Genomic DNA, 17,151 nt, shown 5'->3' on the forward strand with positions numbered 1-17,151 from the left:
CCTTCTGTGCCGCGGACGTAGTGGTTACGTCCCGCGGCACAGTGCTGCTGTGCCGAGGACGTAACCACTACGTCCTCGGCACACAGCCCAGAGGGAGCGCTCTCGCTCCCTCTGTGTGCTTCCCCCCCGCCCCCCAAAGTCAGGGATGGAAGGGGAAGCCCTTCCCCTTTCCACCCCCCACCCCCCCATAATGACATCAGCGCGCGATCCTAGCGCGCTGGCTTCATTATGGGATCTTCGCCGCACAGGAAGCCATTTGCTTCCTGTGCGGCGACGAGTAAAGGAGGTGAGTTCCTCTTCCCGGTGGGTGGGGGGTTGGGGCTAAAGAGGCACCGGGGGAAAAGGAAAGGCTTTTCCTTTTCCCCGGTGTCCTCTTTGAGCATTCCTGCTGCCCGATCGCATTGCGATCGGCAGGCAGGAATGCCCACTAGACACCAGGGATTTTTTTTTTTGTTGTTCTTTCGTGTTTTTGTCTTCCGGGGAGCGGCCCCTTGGGCAAGGGTCGCTCCCCTTTAGGGGGCAATTACTATGGCCATTTCTGCCCCCCTTGGGGGCAGATCTGGCTACTTTTTAGCCAGATCTGCCCCCAAGGGGGGCAGAAAACACTAGATCACCAGGGATTTTATATTGTTATGAGCATTTATGTGTTGGGGGTGCCCCCTTGGGCAAGGGGTGGCCCCCCCAAGGGGGCAGAGAACTGTTGGCCTTTCTGCCCCCCCCTGGGGGCAGATCGGCCTATTTTTTTTAGGTCCATCTGCCCCCAAGGGGAGCAGAAGCCACTTAGGCACCAGGGATTGTGTGTGTAGTGGATGGGGGGGGCGCCCCCCTTGGGCAAGGGTCGCTCCCCTTTGGGGGGGCATGTATTTAGGGCCATTTCTGCCCCCCTTGAGGGCAGATTGGCTACTTTTTAGCCAGATCTGCCCCAAGGGGGGCAGAAAACACTAGATCACCAGGTTTTTTTATTTTTTATGTGTATTTTATGTGGGGGGTGCCCCCTTGGGCAAGGGGCGCCCCCCCAAGGGGGCAGAGAACTGTTGGCCTTTCCTGCCCCCCTTGGGGGCAAATTGGCCTATTTTTTTTAAGTCCATCTGCCCCCAAGGGGGGCAGAAGCCACTTAGGCACCAGGGATTGTGTGTGTAGTGGATGGGGGGGGCGCCCCCTTGGGCAAGGGTCGCTCCCTTTGGGGGGCATGTCTTTTAGGGCCATTTCTGCCCCCCTTGAGGGCAGATCAGCCTATTATTTTTAGGCTGATCTGCCCCAGTGGGGCAGAAACCACTAGAACGCCAGGGATTTCTTTCTATGTGTTTATTTTTGTGGGGGGGCGTCTCCTTGGGCACGGGGCGACCCCCAAGGGGGCATTGACCTGTTGGCCATTTCTGCCCCCCCTGGGGGCAGATGGGCCTATTTTTGTAGGCCCACCTGCCCCCAAGGGGGGAGAAGCCACTTAGACACCAGGGATAGTGTGTGTGTGTGTGTGTGTGTGTGTTAGTGGATGGGGGGGCCTTGGGCAAGGGTCGCCCCCCACTTTGGGGGCACATGTACCCAGGCCATTTCTGCACCCCTTGGAGACAGATCAGCCTATTATTTTGAGGCTGGTCTGCCCCCAATGGGGGCAGAAACCACTAGAACGCCCAGGGATTTTTTTTTTTATTGTTTATTTTTGTGGGGGGCGTCCCCTTGGTCACGGGGCGCCCCCCCAAGGGGGGCATTGACCTGTTGGCCATTTCACACCCCCTGGGGGCAGATGGCCCTATTTTTTTAGACCCACCTGCCCCCAAGGGGGGCAGAAGCCATGTAGACACCAGGGATAGTGTGTGTGTGTGTGTTAGTGGATGGGGGGGGGGCCTTGGGCAAGGGTCGCCCCCCACTTTGGGGGCACATGTACCCAGGCCATTTCTGCACCCCTTGGAGACCAGATCAGCCTATTATTTTTAGGCTGGTCTGCCCCCAAGGGGGGCAGAAACCACTAGAACGCCATGGATTTTTTTTTTATTTGTTTATTTTTGTGAGGGGGCGTCCCCTTGGTCACGGGGCGCCCCCCCCAAGGGGGGCATTGACCTGTTGGCCATTTCTACACCCCTTGGGGGCAGATGGGCCTATTTTGTTAGGCCCACCTGCCCCCAAGGGGGGCAGAAGCCACTTAGACACAAGGGATAGTGTGTGTGTGTGTGTTAGTGGATGGGGGGGACCTTGGGCAAGGGTCGCCCCCTACTTTGGGGGCACATGTACCCAGGCCATTTCTGCACCCCTTGGAGACAGATCAGCCTATTATTTTTAGGCTGGTCTGCCCCCAAGGGGGGCAGAAACCACTAGAACGCCAGGGATTTTTTTTTATTTGTTTATTTTTGTGGGGGGGCGTCCCCTTGGTCACGTGGCGCCCCCCCAAGGGGGGCATTGACCTGTTGGCCATTTCTACACCCCCTGGGGGCAGATGGGCCTATTTTTTTTAGACCCACCTGCCCCCAAGGGGGGCTGAAGCCATATAGACACCAGGGATAGTGTGTGTGTGTGTGTGTGTTAGTGGATGGGGGGGGGCCTTGGGCAAGGGTCGCCCCCCACTTTGGGGGCACATGTACCCAGGCCATTTCTGCACCCCTTGGAGACAGATCAGCCTATTATTTTTAGGCTGGTCTGCCCCCAAGGGGCGCAGAAACCACTAGAACGCCAGGGATTTTTTTTTTTTTGTTTATTTTTGTGGGGGGGAGTCCCCTTGGTCACGGGGTGCCCCCCCAAGGGTGCATTGACCTGTTGGCCATTTCTACAACACCCCTGGGGGCAGATGGGCCTATTTTGTTAGACCCACCTGCCCCCAAGGGGGGCAGAAGCCATGTAGACACCAGGGATAGTGTGTGTGTGTGTGTTAGTGGATGGGGGGGGGCCTTGGGCAAGGGTCGCCCCCCACTTTGGGGGCACATGTACCCAGGCCATTTCTGCACCCCTTGGAGACAGATCAGCCTATTATTTTTAGGCTGGTCTGCCCCCAAGGGGGGCAGAAACCACTAGAACGCCAGGGATTTTTTTTTATTTGTTATTTTTGTGGGGGGGCGTCCCCTTGGTCACGGGGCGCCCCCCCAAGGGGGGCATTGACCTGTTGGCCATTTCTACACCCCCTGGGGGCAGATAGGCCTATTTTTGTAGACCCACCTTCCCCCAAGGGGGGCAGAAGCCATGTAGACACCAGGGATAGTGTGTGTGTGTGTGTTAGTGGATGGGGGGGGGGGCCTTGGGCAAGGGTCGCCCCCCACTTTGGGGGCACATGTACCCAGGCCATTTCTGCACCCCTTGGAGACAGATCAGCCTATTATTTTTAGGCTGGTCTGCCCCCAAGGGGGGCAGAAACCACTAGAACGCCAGGGATTTTTTTTTATTTGTTTATTTTTGTGGGGGGGGCGTCCCCTTGGTCACGGGCGCCCCCCCAAGGGGGGCATTGACCTATTGGCCATTTTTACACCCCCTGGGGGCAGATGGGAGTATTTTCTTAGGCCCACCTGCCCCCAAGGGGGGGCAGAAGCCACTTAGGCACCAGGGATAGTGTTGTGTGTGTTTTTTTTGTTTGTTTGTTTTTTGTTTGAGGGCTGTCCCCTTTGCCAAGGGTCGCTCTCCATGGGGACACACTACTAAAGGTAATTTTCTGGCTTCCTTGGGGCAGACAGGCCTAGTTTTGTAGTAGGCCCATCTGTCCCTATGGCAGAATCCACTTAGGCACCAATTTCTAAATGTTTGATGGTGGGTTGTTTGTCAACTGAAGAAGTCTTTGCATTTGTGATAAAAAATGTTTTCCTCCTTTTTGTTCTAGTTCAAAGCTTTTGCTTTATTTGCTGTGGCTCCTTGCGGTTTTGGCGGTGGTTGACCCTGCAGTTTGCAGAGTTGCATGTTTTAGGTAAGTAAAAACAATGTATTCCAAAGGAGTATTGTTGCCATGCATGAATGACATGTTTGTAAGGGGTGTACTAAATGCAGGATTGTGTGTGAAATTGTCCTTAGGTTTGTGCACGATGATATTTGTTTTGTCTTATTTCTAATTTGCCTTTCTTTCTTTATTTTTAGTGGGATATCATTAGTGATTGCTGTGTAGTTGCTGGTGAATCAAGCTTTTTCAGGCAAGTGAGCGGGTATAGTTTTTGAGTTTATAACTCTTACTAAACAAAGCTACACTTTGTTACTTGTCTTACACAGTGCTGGTTGTTGGTGCTGAATTTGTCCAGTTAATTTTAGCAGGAGAGATCACGGCTAGCCGCAGGATGACCGCTCAGCAGGTGGTTGGTATCGCTTTTTGAGTCACAGTCTGATCATGACTATGAGACGGACTCTGCATCTGAGGCAGAGGAGGAAGTCAGAGATTCTGGCAGTGATGTTTCTGTTGGAGGGGAATCTTCTGATGATGAAGCCACACTCAGTGCAGATGAAGGGTCTGTTTTAGAGGGAGGACATTGATGTGCCAATAGTGCAGCAACCTGGGGCTGAAAGGTTCCCGTTATAAGATCTGATGTCTGGGTTGCCCCAAACATGGAGCAGCCAGAATTGCCTGCCTTTACTGGTCTCCCGGGGTGTAACGCCAATACAGAGAACTTTATGCCTATCAATTTCTTTGAGTTATTCATGGATGATATGTTTTTTGGAAGAGATTGTTGGGCAGACTAATTTGTATGCGGAGCAGCATTTGAGGGACAACGCTGCTAGACTTAGGCCACACTCTAGTGCTGCCCAGTGGGATTCCCACACATTTGGAGGAGTTAAAAAAGTTTTTGGGTTTGACTTTTTTGATGGGGTTGATAAGGAAGCCGTCACTGGCTTCTTATTGTTCTACTAGTCCCTTGATGGCAACAGCTATATTTCCAGCGACCATGAGTCGTAATCGGTATTTGCTTCTTCTTAGATGCTGCATTTTGTTGACAATGCATTAGCCTTGCCACGAGATCACCCAGATTCTGACCGTCTTTTTAAGATTAGGCCTGTCCTTGATCATTTTGTAGATCGGTTTTCGGAGGTCTATGTTCCAGGCAAAGAGTTAAGTGTGGACGAGTCTTTGGTCCTCTTCAAGGGTCGTTTGGTTTTTAGGCAGTACATTCCTAGCAAAAGGGCACGATATGGAATTAAATTGTATATGCTGTCTGAAAGTAGGACAGGATATTGTGTATAGTTTCCGTGTGTACACTGGTAGGGATTCTATATTGACCCCCCTGGTTGTGCTCCCACTTTTGGAGTTACTGAGAAAATTGTGTGGGATCTTGGTAGACGACTGTTCAACAAAGGTCACCATTTGTATGTAGATAACTTCTACACTGGTGTGCAATTGTTCAAGGAATTGTTTAAGAGTGGACACAGTTGCTTGTGGCACAATCCGTTCTAACCGGGAAAGGCTATCCAAGGGAGCTTGTCTGTAAAAAACTTGAGAGAGGACAGTGCTGTGCCTTGCGGAACGAGGAGCTGCTAGCTTTGAAATTTTCAGACAAGAGGGATGTCTACATGCTAAGTACCATCCATGATGAGAGTACTTCCCCATGTGACTGTTTGGGCCAGGTTGCGGAAGTGCGCAAACCTGTGTGCATTTTAGATTATAATAAGCCACATGGGAGGTGTAGATAGAGTTGACCAGAGGTTGGAACCTTATACTGCTATTCGTAAGTCTTACGTTTGGTATAAGAAGTTAGCACTTCACCTCTTCCACTTAGCAACCTTCAATGCTTTTATTGTGTTTAGGGATAGGTCTCCAGAGTCAAAGATGACATTTGTGAAATTTCAGGAGTCAGTGATAGAGAGCCTTATTGTGGTGGAACAGGCCAGAGTTCCTAGAGAAGCAGTGGTGGAGGATGTGGCTAGATTGAAAGATCGCCACTTTGCTGAGCACATTCCTCCCACACCCAAAAAAGACTTTCCAGCTAAGAAATGTAGAGTGTGTTTTCGAAGAGGTATCCGGAGGGAGACTCGAATGTACTGCCCAGATTGTCCTTCAAAGCCTGGGCTGTGTGTCGGTGCTTGTTTTAAGAATTACCACACCCAGAAGAATTTCTGGGCACAACCATGAGTGTAAACTCATGTCTGTTTTGTATTTTCATGTGTTTAGTTTCATGGTTAGCATTTCTGTCATGTTCTTAGTTAGAGCTTTTGTGCTTGTAGTTTTGTAATTCTTTCTACTTAGTTAGGGGTTCCTCTGTTTAAAAAAAAAAAAAAAGTGATGCCATTGTGTGTGGAGTGGGGCTTGGCTGAGAGTGTACATATTGACTTGCTGTTGGCTACTGCAACACACTGCCAGCCAAACACCAGTCCACACACTCCCATCAGCTGGTGTGATTGTTGTATCAGGCATGTGGGCGTATGTAAGTGATGGGCACTTGAGTGGCGCTGTCTGTCGATGTGAGTGTTGTAATGTGCTGGGCCCGTGGCTGGCGGTGTGAATGGCCTTGTGTGTGTCATGTATGAAAGTTGTGTGAATGGACTGTAAAGCGGTTGGTGCCTTGTCGCGGCTTTACAGCTCACGAGATGTGAGTCATTGGTTCAGTTTTTTGCCTTTCAGTTACTAACAGTGCATTTCATTTTTGTGAAAGCTCTTGTTAGTAAAATTTGATCCACTGAACCATCACTCACCCTCGTGCCAAATCCAACCAGTATGTGTGGTAAAAATGACAAAACCTGCTCCGCTGTAATCAGGCGTCGCAGCACACCTGTGACACGCTAGATGCCTCAGGTGGGACCCCGATGATGAAGCATGCCACCAACTTGGTTGGTGGGTGAGGGGTCTTTTTCACATACCTAAGTGTGTTTCTTTTCAAAATTTTAGTGTTTGGCACATCACGGACGTATGTGGGCACATCAAAACGATATATTACAAAACTACCTGTGTTTGGGTGGGAGAGGGCAACCTATGTTTTTGGTCCTGTGTGCGGCCATCATCTAGGGGAAACCTACCAAACCCAGACATTTTTTAAAACTAGACACCCCAAGGAGTCCAGGGAGGTGTGGCTTTGCGTGGATCCCCAACATTTTCTTACCCAGACTCCTCTGTAAACCTCAAAATGTGCTTAAAAAAAGCATATTTTCCTTACTTTTCTTCGTAGGATCACCACTGCAGCACACAATTCCTACTCCCCAGTGTTCCCCTCAGTCTCCCAAGTAAAATGACACCTCACTTATGTGGGTCCCCAAAGCAGAGTCAGTCTAAAGATGTATAAAAGAATATGTCCTTATAAACTTGCTGTGCTATCCCTCTATCTCTACAAGTTTTGGGCCCTTATTCTGTTGCAGGCACCTGGCCCACCCACACAAGTGAGGTATCATTTTTATCGGGAGACTTGGGGGAATGCTGGGTGGAAGGAAATGTGTGGCTTCACTCAGATTCCAGAACTTTCTGTCACCGAAATGTGTGGAAAATGCGTTTTTTTTAGACATAATTTGAGGTTTGCAAAGGATTCTGGGTAACAGAACCTGGTCAGAGCCCCGCAAGTCACCCCATCTTGGATTCCCCTAGATCTCTAATTTTCAAAAAATGCACAGGTTTGGTAGGTTTCCCTAGGTGCCGGCTGAGCTAGAGGCCAAAATCTACAGGTAGGCACTGTTTTCAATGAAAAAAATGTGATGTGTCCCACGTTGCGTTTTGGGGTGTCTCCTGTCCGCGGGCGCTACGCCTACCCACACAAGTGAGGTATCATTTTTATCGGGAGACGTGTGGGGAATGCTGGGTGGAAGGAAATTTGTGGCTCCTCTCAGATTCCAGAACTTTCTGCCACAGAAATGTGAGGAACATGTGTTTTTTTTAGCCAATTTTTGAGGTTTGCAAAGGATTCTGGGTAACAGAACCTGGTCCCAGCCACACAAGTCACCCCATCTTGGATTCCCCTAGGTCTCTAGTTTTCAGAAATGCATAGGTTTGGTAGGTTTCCCTAGGTGGCGACTGAGCTACAGGCCAATATATACAGGTAGGCACTTTGCAAAAAACACCTCTGTTTTCCTTCAAAAATTTGGCTGTGTCCACGTTGCGCTTTGGGGCGTTTCCTGTCGCGGGCGCTAGGCCGACCCACACAAGTGAGGTATCATTTTTATCGGGAGACGTGGAGGAACGCTGGGTGGAAGGAAATTTGTGGCTCCTCTCAGATTCCAGAACTTTCTGCCACAGAAATGTGAGGAACATGTGTTTTTTTTAGCCAAATTTTGAGGTTTGCAAAGGATTCTGGGTAACAGAACCTGGCCCGAGCCACACAAGTCACCCCATTTTGGATTCCCCTAGATCTCTAGTTTTCAGAAATGCACAGGTTTGGTAGGTTTCCCTAGGTGGCGGCTGAGCTACAGTCCAAAATCTACAGGTAGGCACTTTGCAAAAAACACCTCTGTTTTCCTTCAAAAATTTGGCTGTGTCCACGTTGCGCTTTGGGGCGTTTCCTGTCGCGGGCGCTAAGCCTACCCACACAAGTGAGGTATCATTTTTATCGGGAGACGTGGGGGAACGCTGGGTGGAAGGAAATTTGTGGCTCCTCTCAGATTCCAGAACTTTCTGCCACAGAAATGTGAGGAACATGTGTTTTTTTAGCCAAATTTTGAGGTTTGCAAAGGATTCTGGGTAACAGAACCTGGTCCGAGCCACACAAGTCACCCCATCTTGGATTCCCCTAGGTCTCTAGTTTTCAGAAATGCACAGGTTTGGTAGGTTTCCCTAGGTGGCGGCTGAGCTACTGTCCAAAATCTACAGGTAGGCACTTTGCAAAAAACACCTCTGTTTTCCTTCAAAAATTTGGCTGTGTCCACGTTGCGCTTTGGGGCGTTTCCTGTCGCGGGCGCTAAGCCTACCCACACAAGTGAGGTATCATTTTTATCGGGAGACGTGGGGGAACGCTGGGTGGAAGGAAATTCGTGGCTCCTCTCAGATTCCAGAACTTTCTGCCACAGAAATGTGAGGAACATGTGTTTTTTAGCCAAATTTTGAGGTTTGCAAAGGATTCTGGGTAACAGAACCTGGTCCCAGCCACACAAGTCACCCCATCTTGGATTCCCCTAGGTCTCTAGTTTTCAGAAATGCATAGGTTTGGTAGGTTTCCCTAGGTGGCGGCTGAGCTACAGGCCAAAATCTACAGGTAGGCACTTTGCAAAAAACACCTCTGTTTTCCTTCAAAAATGTGGCTGTGTCCACGTTGCGCTTTGGGGCGTTTCCTGTCGTGGGCGCTAGGCCTACCCACACAAGTGAGGTATCATTTTTATCGGGAGACGTGGGGGAACGCTGGGTGGAAGGAAATTTGTGGCTCCTCTCAGATTCCAGAACTTTCTGCCACAGAAATGTGAGGAACATGTGTTTTTTTAGCCAAATTTTGAGGTTTGCAAAGGATTCTGGGTAACAGAACCTGGTCCCAGCCACACAAGTCACCCCATCTTGGATTCCCCTAGGTCTCTAGTTTTCAGAAATGCACAGGTTTGGTAGGTTTCCCTAGGTGGCGGCTGAGCTACAGGCCAAAATCTACAGGTAGGCACTTTGCAAAAAAACACCTCTGTTTTCCTTCAAAAATTTGGCTGTGTCCACGTTGCGCTTTGGGGCGTTTCCTGTCGCGGGCGCTAGGCCTACCCACACAAGTGAGGTATCATTTTTATCGGGAGACGTGGAGGAACGCTGGGTGGAAGGAAATTTGTGGTTCCTCTCAGATTCCAGAACTTTCTGCCACAGAAATGTGAGGAACATGTGTTTTTTTTAGCCAAATTTTGAGGTTTGCAAAGGATTCTGGGTAACAGAACCTGGCCCGAGCCACACAAGTCACCCCATTTTGGATTCCCCTAGATCTCTAGTTTTCAGAAATGCACAGGTTTGGTAGGTTTCCCTAGGTGGCGGCTGAGCTACAGTCCAAAATCTACAGGTAGGCACTTTGCAAAAAACACCTCTGTTTTCCTTCAAAAATTTGGCTGTGTCCACGTTGCGCTTTGGGGCGTTTCCTGTCGCGGGCGCTAAGCCTACCCACACAAGTGAGGTATCATTTTTATCGGGAGACGTGGGGGAACGCTGGGTGGAAGGAAATTTGTGGCTCCTCTCAGATTCCAGAACTTTCTGCCACAGAAATGTGAGGAACATGTGTTTTTTTAGCCAAATTTTGAGGTTTGCAAAGGATTCTGGGTAACAGAACCTGGTCCGAGCCACACAAGTCACCCCATCTTGGATTCCCCTAGGTCTCTAGTTTTCAGAAATGCACAGGTTTGGTAGGTTTCCCTAGGTGGCGGCTGAGCTACTGTCCAAAATCTACAGGTAGGCACTTTGCAAAAAACACCTCTGTTTTCCTTCAAAAATTTGGCTGTGTCCACGTTGCGCTTTGGGGCGTTTCCTGTCGCGGGCGCTAAGCCTACCCACACAAGTGAGGTATCATTTTTATCGGGAGACATGGGGGAACGCTGGGTGGAAGGAAATTCGTGGCTCCTCTCAGATTCCAGAACTTTCTGCCACAGAAATGTGAGGAACATGTGTTTTTTAGCCAAATTTTGAGGTTTGCAAAGGATTCTGGGTAACAGAACCTGGTCCCAGCCACACAAGTCACCCCATCTTGGATTCCCCTAGGTCTCTAGTTTTCAGAAATGCATAGGTTTGGTAGGTTTCCCTAGGTGGCGGCTGAGCTACAGGCCAAAATCTACAGGTAGGCACTTTGCAAAAAACACCTCTGTTTTCCTTCAAAAATGTGGCTGTGTCCACGTTGCGCTTTGGGGCGTTTCCTGTCGCGGGCGCTAGGCCTACCCACACAAGTGAGGTATCATTTTTATCGGGAGACGTGGGGGAACGCTGGGTGGAAGGAAATTTGTGGCTCCTCTCAGATTCCAGAACTTTCTGCCACAGAAATGTGAGGAACATGTGTTTTTTTAGCCAAATTTTGAGGTTTGCAAAGGATTCTGGGTAACAGAACCTGGTCCCAGCCACACAAGTCACCCCATCTTGGATTCCCCTAGGTCTCTAGTTTTCAGAAATGCACAGGTTTGGTAGGTTTCCCTAGGTGGCGGCTGAGCTACAGGCCAAAATCTACAGGTAGGCACTTTGCAAAAAACACCTCTGTTTTCCTTCAAAAATGTGGCTGTGTCCACGTTGCGCTTTGGGGCGTTTCCTGTCCCGGGCGCTAGGCCTACCCACACAAGTGAGGTATCATTTTTATCGGGAGACGTGGAGGAACGCTGGGTGGAAGGAAATTTGTGGCTCCTCTCAGATTCCAGAACTTTCTGCCACAGAAATGTGAGGAACATGTGTTTTTTTAGCCAAATTTTGAGGTTTGCAAAGGATTCTGGGTAACAGAACCTGGTCCCAGCCACACAAGTCACCCCATCTTGGATTCCCCTAGGTCTCTAGTTTTCAGAAATGCATAGGTTTGGTAGGTTTCCCTAGGTGGCGGCTGAGCTACAGGCCAAAATCTACAGGTAGGCACTTTGCAAAAAACACCTCTGTTTTCCTTCAAAAATTTGGCTGTATCCACGTTGCGCTTTGGGCGTTTCCTGTCGCGGGCGCTAGGCCTACCCACACAAGTGAGGTATCATTTTTATCGGGAGACGTGGGGGAACGCTGGGTGGAAGGAAATTTGTGGCTCCTCTCAGATTCCAGAACTTTCTGCCACAGAAATGTGAGGAACATGTGTTTTTTTAGCCAAATTTTGAGGTTTGCAAAGGATTCTGGGTAACAGAACCTGGTCCCAGCCACACAAGTCACCCCATCTCGGATTCCCCTAGGTCTCTAGTTTTCAGAAATGCACAGGTTTGGTAGGTTTCCCTAGGTGGCGGCTGAGCTACAGGCCAAAATCTACAGGTAGGCACTTTGCAAAAAACACCTCTGTTTTCCTTCAAAAATTTGGCTGTGTCCACGTTGCGCTTTGGGGCGTTTCCTGTCGCGGGCGCTAGGCCTACCCACACAAGTGAGGTATCATTTTTATCTGGAGACGTGGAGGAACGCTGGGTGGAAGGAAATTTTTGGCTCCTCTCAGATTCCAGAACTTTCTGCCACAGAAATTTGAGGAACATGTGTTTTTTTAGCCACATTTTGAGGTTTGCAAAGGATTCTGGGTAACAGAACCTGGTCCCAGCCACACAAGTCACCCCATCTTGGATTTCCCTAGGTCTCTAGTTTTCAGAAATGCACAGGTTTGGTAGGTTTCCCTAGGTGGCGGCTGAGCTACAGGCCAAAATCTACAGGTAGGCACTTTGCAAAAAACACCTCTGTTTTCCTTAAAAAATTTGGCCGTGTCCACGTTGCGCTTTGGGGCGTTTCCTGTCGCGGGCGCTAGGCCTACCCACACAAGTGAGGTATCATTTTTATCGGGAGACGTGGAGGAACGCTCGGTGGAAGGAAATTTGTGGCTCCTCTCAGATTCCAGAACTTTCTGCCACAGAAATGTGAGGAACATGTGTTTTTTTTAGCCAAATTTTGAGGTTTGCAAAGGATTCTGGGTAACAGAACCTGGTCCGAGCCACACAAGTCACCCCATCTTGGATTCCCCTAGATCTCTAGTTTTCAGAAATGCACAGGTTTTGTAGGTTTCCCTAGGTGGCGGCTGAGCTACAAGCCAAAATCTACAGGTAGGCTCTTTGCAAAAAACACCTCTGTTTTCCTTCACAAATTTGGATGTGTCCACGTTGTGCTTTGGGGTGTTTTCTGTCGCGGGCGCTAGGCCTACCCACACAAGTGAGGTATCATTTTTATCGGGAGGCGTGGGGGAACGCTGGGTGGAAGGAAATTCGTGGCTCCTCTCAGATTCCAGAACTTTCTGCCACAGAAATGTGAGGAACATGTGTTTTTTTAGCCAAATTTTGAGGTTTGCAAAGGATTCTGGGTAACAGAACCTGGTCCGAGCCACACAAGTCACCCCATCTTGGATTCCCCTAGGTCTCTAGTTTTCAGAAATGCACAGGTTTTGGTAGGTTTCCCTAGGTGGCGGCTGAGCTAGAGGCCAAAATCTACAGGTAGGCACTTTGCAAAAAACAGCTCTGTTTTCTGTGATGTGTCCAGGTTGTGTTCTGGGGCATATCCTGTCGTGGGCGCTAGGCCTACCCACACAAGTGAGGTATCATTTTTATCGGGAGACTTAGGGGAACATAGAACAGCAAAACAAGTGTTATTGCCCCTTGTCTTTCTCTACATTTTTTCCTTCCAAATGTAAGACAGTGAGTAAAAAAGACATCTATTTGAGAAATGCCCTGTAATTCACATGCTAGTATGGGCACCCCGGAATTCAGAGATGTGCAAATAACCACTGCTTCTCAACACCTTATCTTGTGCCCATTTTGGAAATATAAAGGTTTTCTTGATAGCTATTTTTTACTCTTTATATTTCAGCAAATGAATTGCTGTATACCCGGCATAGATTGAAAACTCACTGCAGGGTGCAGGTCATTTATTGGCTCTGGGTACCTAGAGTTCTTTATGAACCTATAAGCCCTATATATCCCCGCAACCAGAAGAGTCCAGCAGACGTAACGGTATATTGCTTTCGAAAATCTGACATTGCTGGAAAAAGTTACAGAGTAAAACGTAGAGTAAAATTAATGTTTTTTTCACCTCAATTTCAATATTTTACTTTTTCAGTTGTTATTTTCTGTTGGAAACCCTTGTAGGATCTACACAAATTACCCCTTGCTGAATTCAGATTTTTGTCTACTTTTCAAAAATGTTGCGGTTGCTGGGATCCAGCATTGGTTTCATGCCCATTTCTGTCACCGACTGGAAGGAGGCTGAAAGCACAAAAAATCGTAAAAATGGGGTATGTCCCAGTAAAATGCCAAAATTGTGTTGAAAAATTGGGTTTTCTGATTCAAGTCTGCCTGTTCCTGAAAGCTGGGAAGCTGGTGATTTTATCACCGCAAACCCTTTGTTGATGCCCTTTTCAGGGAAAAAACCACAAGCCTTCTTCTGCAGCCCATTTTTCCCATTTTTTTGAAAAAAACAAAATTTTCACTGTTTTTTGGCTAATTTCTTGGCCTCCTTCTGGGGAACCCACAAAGTCTGGGTACCTCTAGAATCCCTAGGATGTTGGAAAAAAAGGACGCAAATTTGGCATGGGTAGCTTATGTGAACAAAAAGTTATGAGGGCCTAAGCGCGAACTGCTCCAAATAGCCAAAAAAAGGCTCGGCACAGGAGTGGCAAAAGGCCTGGCAGCGAAGGGGTTAAACAACATTTCTTAGTGCTTGAATCTACTTCCCTTACTTCTTCTAGTGTTTCTATGTTTTTGTCATTGGTTGTTGCACTTGAGCCTCTGTCCACATGAGCACCTTCCTTGTTATCTTCTACCTCAAATTCCAGCCATTGAAAATCCTCTTTGTATCAACAGACATCACCTGTTTCTTTATTAATTTTAGACACTTGTTTTAAATTCCATACTTTTCCATTACTCTCTCAAACTGCATTTTTCAACACTTCCACCACTTCTACAGGTTTATAGAATTGACTTTTCCCTTTTACTACTTTACTGGGTCTTTTTATTCTTATCCAGTCACCAACCTTAATATTGACTGGTTTTACTCTGTGTTGTTCATCATATCGCTTTTTCATTTCAGCATGTTTCTCAATGATCCTATGCCTAGGTGCATCAAGTGACCACTGTTCTACACATTAAGCTTGCCTCCAATTCAAATGATATTTTGATCTGGGTTTCCTTCCCCTCATTACCACAAATGGTGACAGACCTGCAGCATCACTCCTCATTTCTCTATAAGCCCACATTGCTTTCAGCACTTGTATCTCCCGGTCTACCTCACTAGGCATTGCTGATTGAATATCTCCCTTTACAACCCGGTTGAACCTCTTTTCTTTTAATGCTCTCTGGATGCATTAGATATAAATTGGACACGATTATCACTTAGAACTGTTTCAGGTAATCCTTCAGAAATAAGAACTTTATCTAAAAATTCTAATACACTGTTAGTATCAGCTTTTTCTACAATTTCTACAACTCACCATCTTGAAAATAAATCGATTAACACAATAACATACTTATTTTCTTCTCCAATTGGGCCTAACAAATCAATTGCTACTAAGTCCCGTGGTTGCGTAGGAAAGAAATGTTCACACATGGGAGGTCTCAACATTTTCAATGTCTTGTCTGCACTAGAACAATTTGAACATTCCCTTACAAATCTTTCTACTTCCATATCCACATTTGGCCACCAAACAATTCCCTTACAATTCCTTTCATTCTCACAATTCCAAAATGTCCTTCATGACATAATTCAATAATACTCTTTTGCAAACTCTTGGGAGGAACAATCCTTTCATCTTTTGAGATAGTACCATTGTCAACAGACTACTGTGAATGAACTTCCCAAAATGGCTCAAACAATGAATGCAAATTCTTCTTTTCAAGCCAACCTTCCTGCATGTACTTTTTAATCAATACCAGTACTTCATCCTTGTCATATTCCATCTTCATCCATTCTTCCTCACATACAGCATACTTCATCTTCACATTCTTTTAATTTGACTGGAAACCTAGATATACAGTCTTATCCTTTCCAAGTAAATACATTATTTTGTGAATGTAATCCTGCATATACATAGGCAGTCTAGCAATTCTAGCAGATGCATTACCAGTGCCTTCTGTTGTTTATAATTTCACAAGAGGTTTGTGATCACAAAGAATGGTTACAGGTTTCCCCCACACAAAAGCCCTGAAATGATCCAACGTCCATGCACATGTTAATGCCTCCTTCTGTATTATTTCATATCTTTCTTCTGTTGGAGATAAAGCTCTAGAAGTGAATGATATTAGGAGTTCTCTCCCTTCTAAATCATTTTGGCTAAGCACAGCTCCTAATCCTTTATTTCTACTATCTGTTGTGATGCAGCAGTTTACATTTGGATCAAAGCACTGCAAGGCAGGAATTTTGTCAATTTCAGATATGATGCATGTAAATTCTGCTTGGCATTCTTTAGACCATTCAGACGCAACCTTGTTCTTTAACAACTGCCGCAAGTGAAAGCTTTTTTCAGCAAATTGTTTAATACATTTTGTACAATATTCCACTAATACCAAAAATGAGCTACCATCATCTTTACTGGTAGGCGTTTGAGCTTCTTTTATAGCATTTATCAAGGATCGCTTTGGTCTGACCCCTTCAATTGTAATCTCATGTCCTAAATATGTGACACTGTTCCTAGCGAATTTGCATTTAGAAAATTCCACATTTAATCCACTATTAGCTAAGGTTTCCATAACTTTCCGCAACCTCGAGTCATGTTCTTTTTTGTTGCTTCCATAGATCAAAATATATCTTGGAAAAATTTGACTCACGGCATTTTTCCAAATAAATTGAACATGAGTCTTTGGAAAACTGCAGTGGCAGAAGTGAGTTCTAAAGGCATCCTCTTAAATTGCAAACACTATAATGGTGTGATGAATGCTGTGTAAGTCATGGAATCTGGTGACAAGGATATTTGGTGGTACGCTGCCAACAAGTCTATTACAGAGAATAATTTTGCATTTTTAAGGCACTTGAGCATTTCATTTATCTTTGGTAACAGAAATGTATCAGTTACTATGTTGTTATTCAAATGACACAAATGCACATGCAGATTTTTCCATTGCTGCGTCTGGCCACAACTAATGGAGAAATCCATTCAGAAGCTTCTATTTGCTCTATTACACCACACACCATCAAATTGTCTAGCTCTTTTGATACCTCCTCTCTTGTCATGATCGGTACATTTCTGACTCTGTGTATTTCCGGAACAGCATTGGTTTTCACTATTATACAATGCTTGAATCCTTTCAAAGTGTCCAAGGTTATGTTAAAAACAGGTGAAAAACTGCACACTCGCTCCTTTGCAATATCTGATACATCATCCACGACTTTCACTTTTTCGTCACTACCTGAGTGAAAAATTATGTGCAATTTCCCTTGATCAGCCCAACCAAGTACCGAGGGACCTTTTTTGCTACGTTTAATTTGGCTTTTGTGCATCTGTTTTTGAAGCTAAAGGTCAACCACCTATGACCCAATACGTCAATTTTTTCTCCACTATAACCTTGCGGCTGTATGTCTGGTACACATAGATCTTTGCCAGTTTTACCAATGAATTTCTCCTTCCACAATTCCTCATTAATATTAGTGTACGGTGAACCTGAATCTGCAAATATTTTTATTTCTACACCACCAGTGCTCATCTGGCACACAGGTTTCTTTTTTATATATCCATTGCCTATTTTTAGGATCAATTTGTTAGA

This window comes from Pleurodeles waltl, chromosome 4_1 (genome assembly GCF_031143425.1).
Source record: "Pleurodeles waltl isolate 20211129_DDA chromosome 4_1, aPleWal1.hap1.20221129, whole genome shotgun sequence".
NCBI lineage: Eukaryota > Metazoa > Chordata > Amphibia > Caudata > Salamandridae > Pleurodeles > Pleurodeles waltl.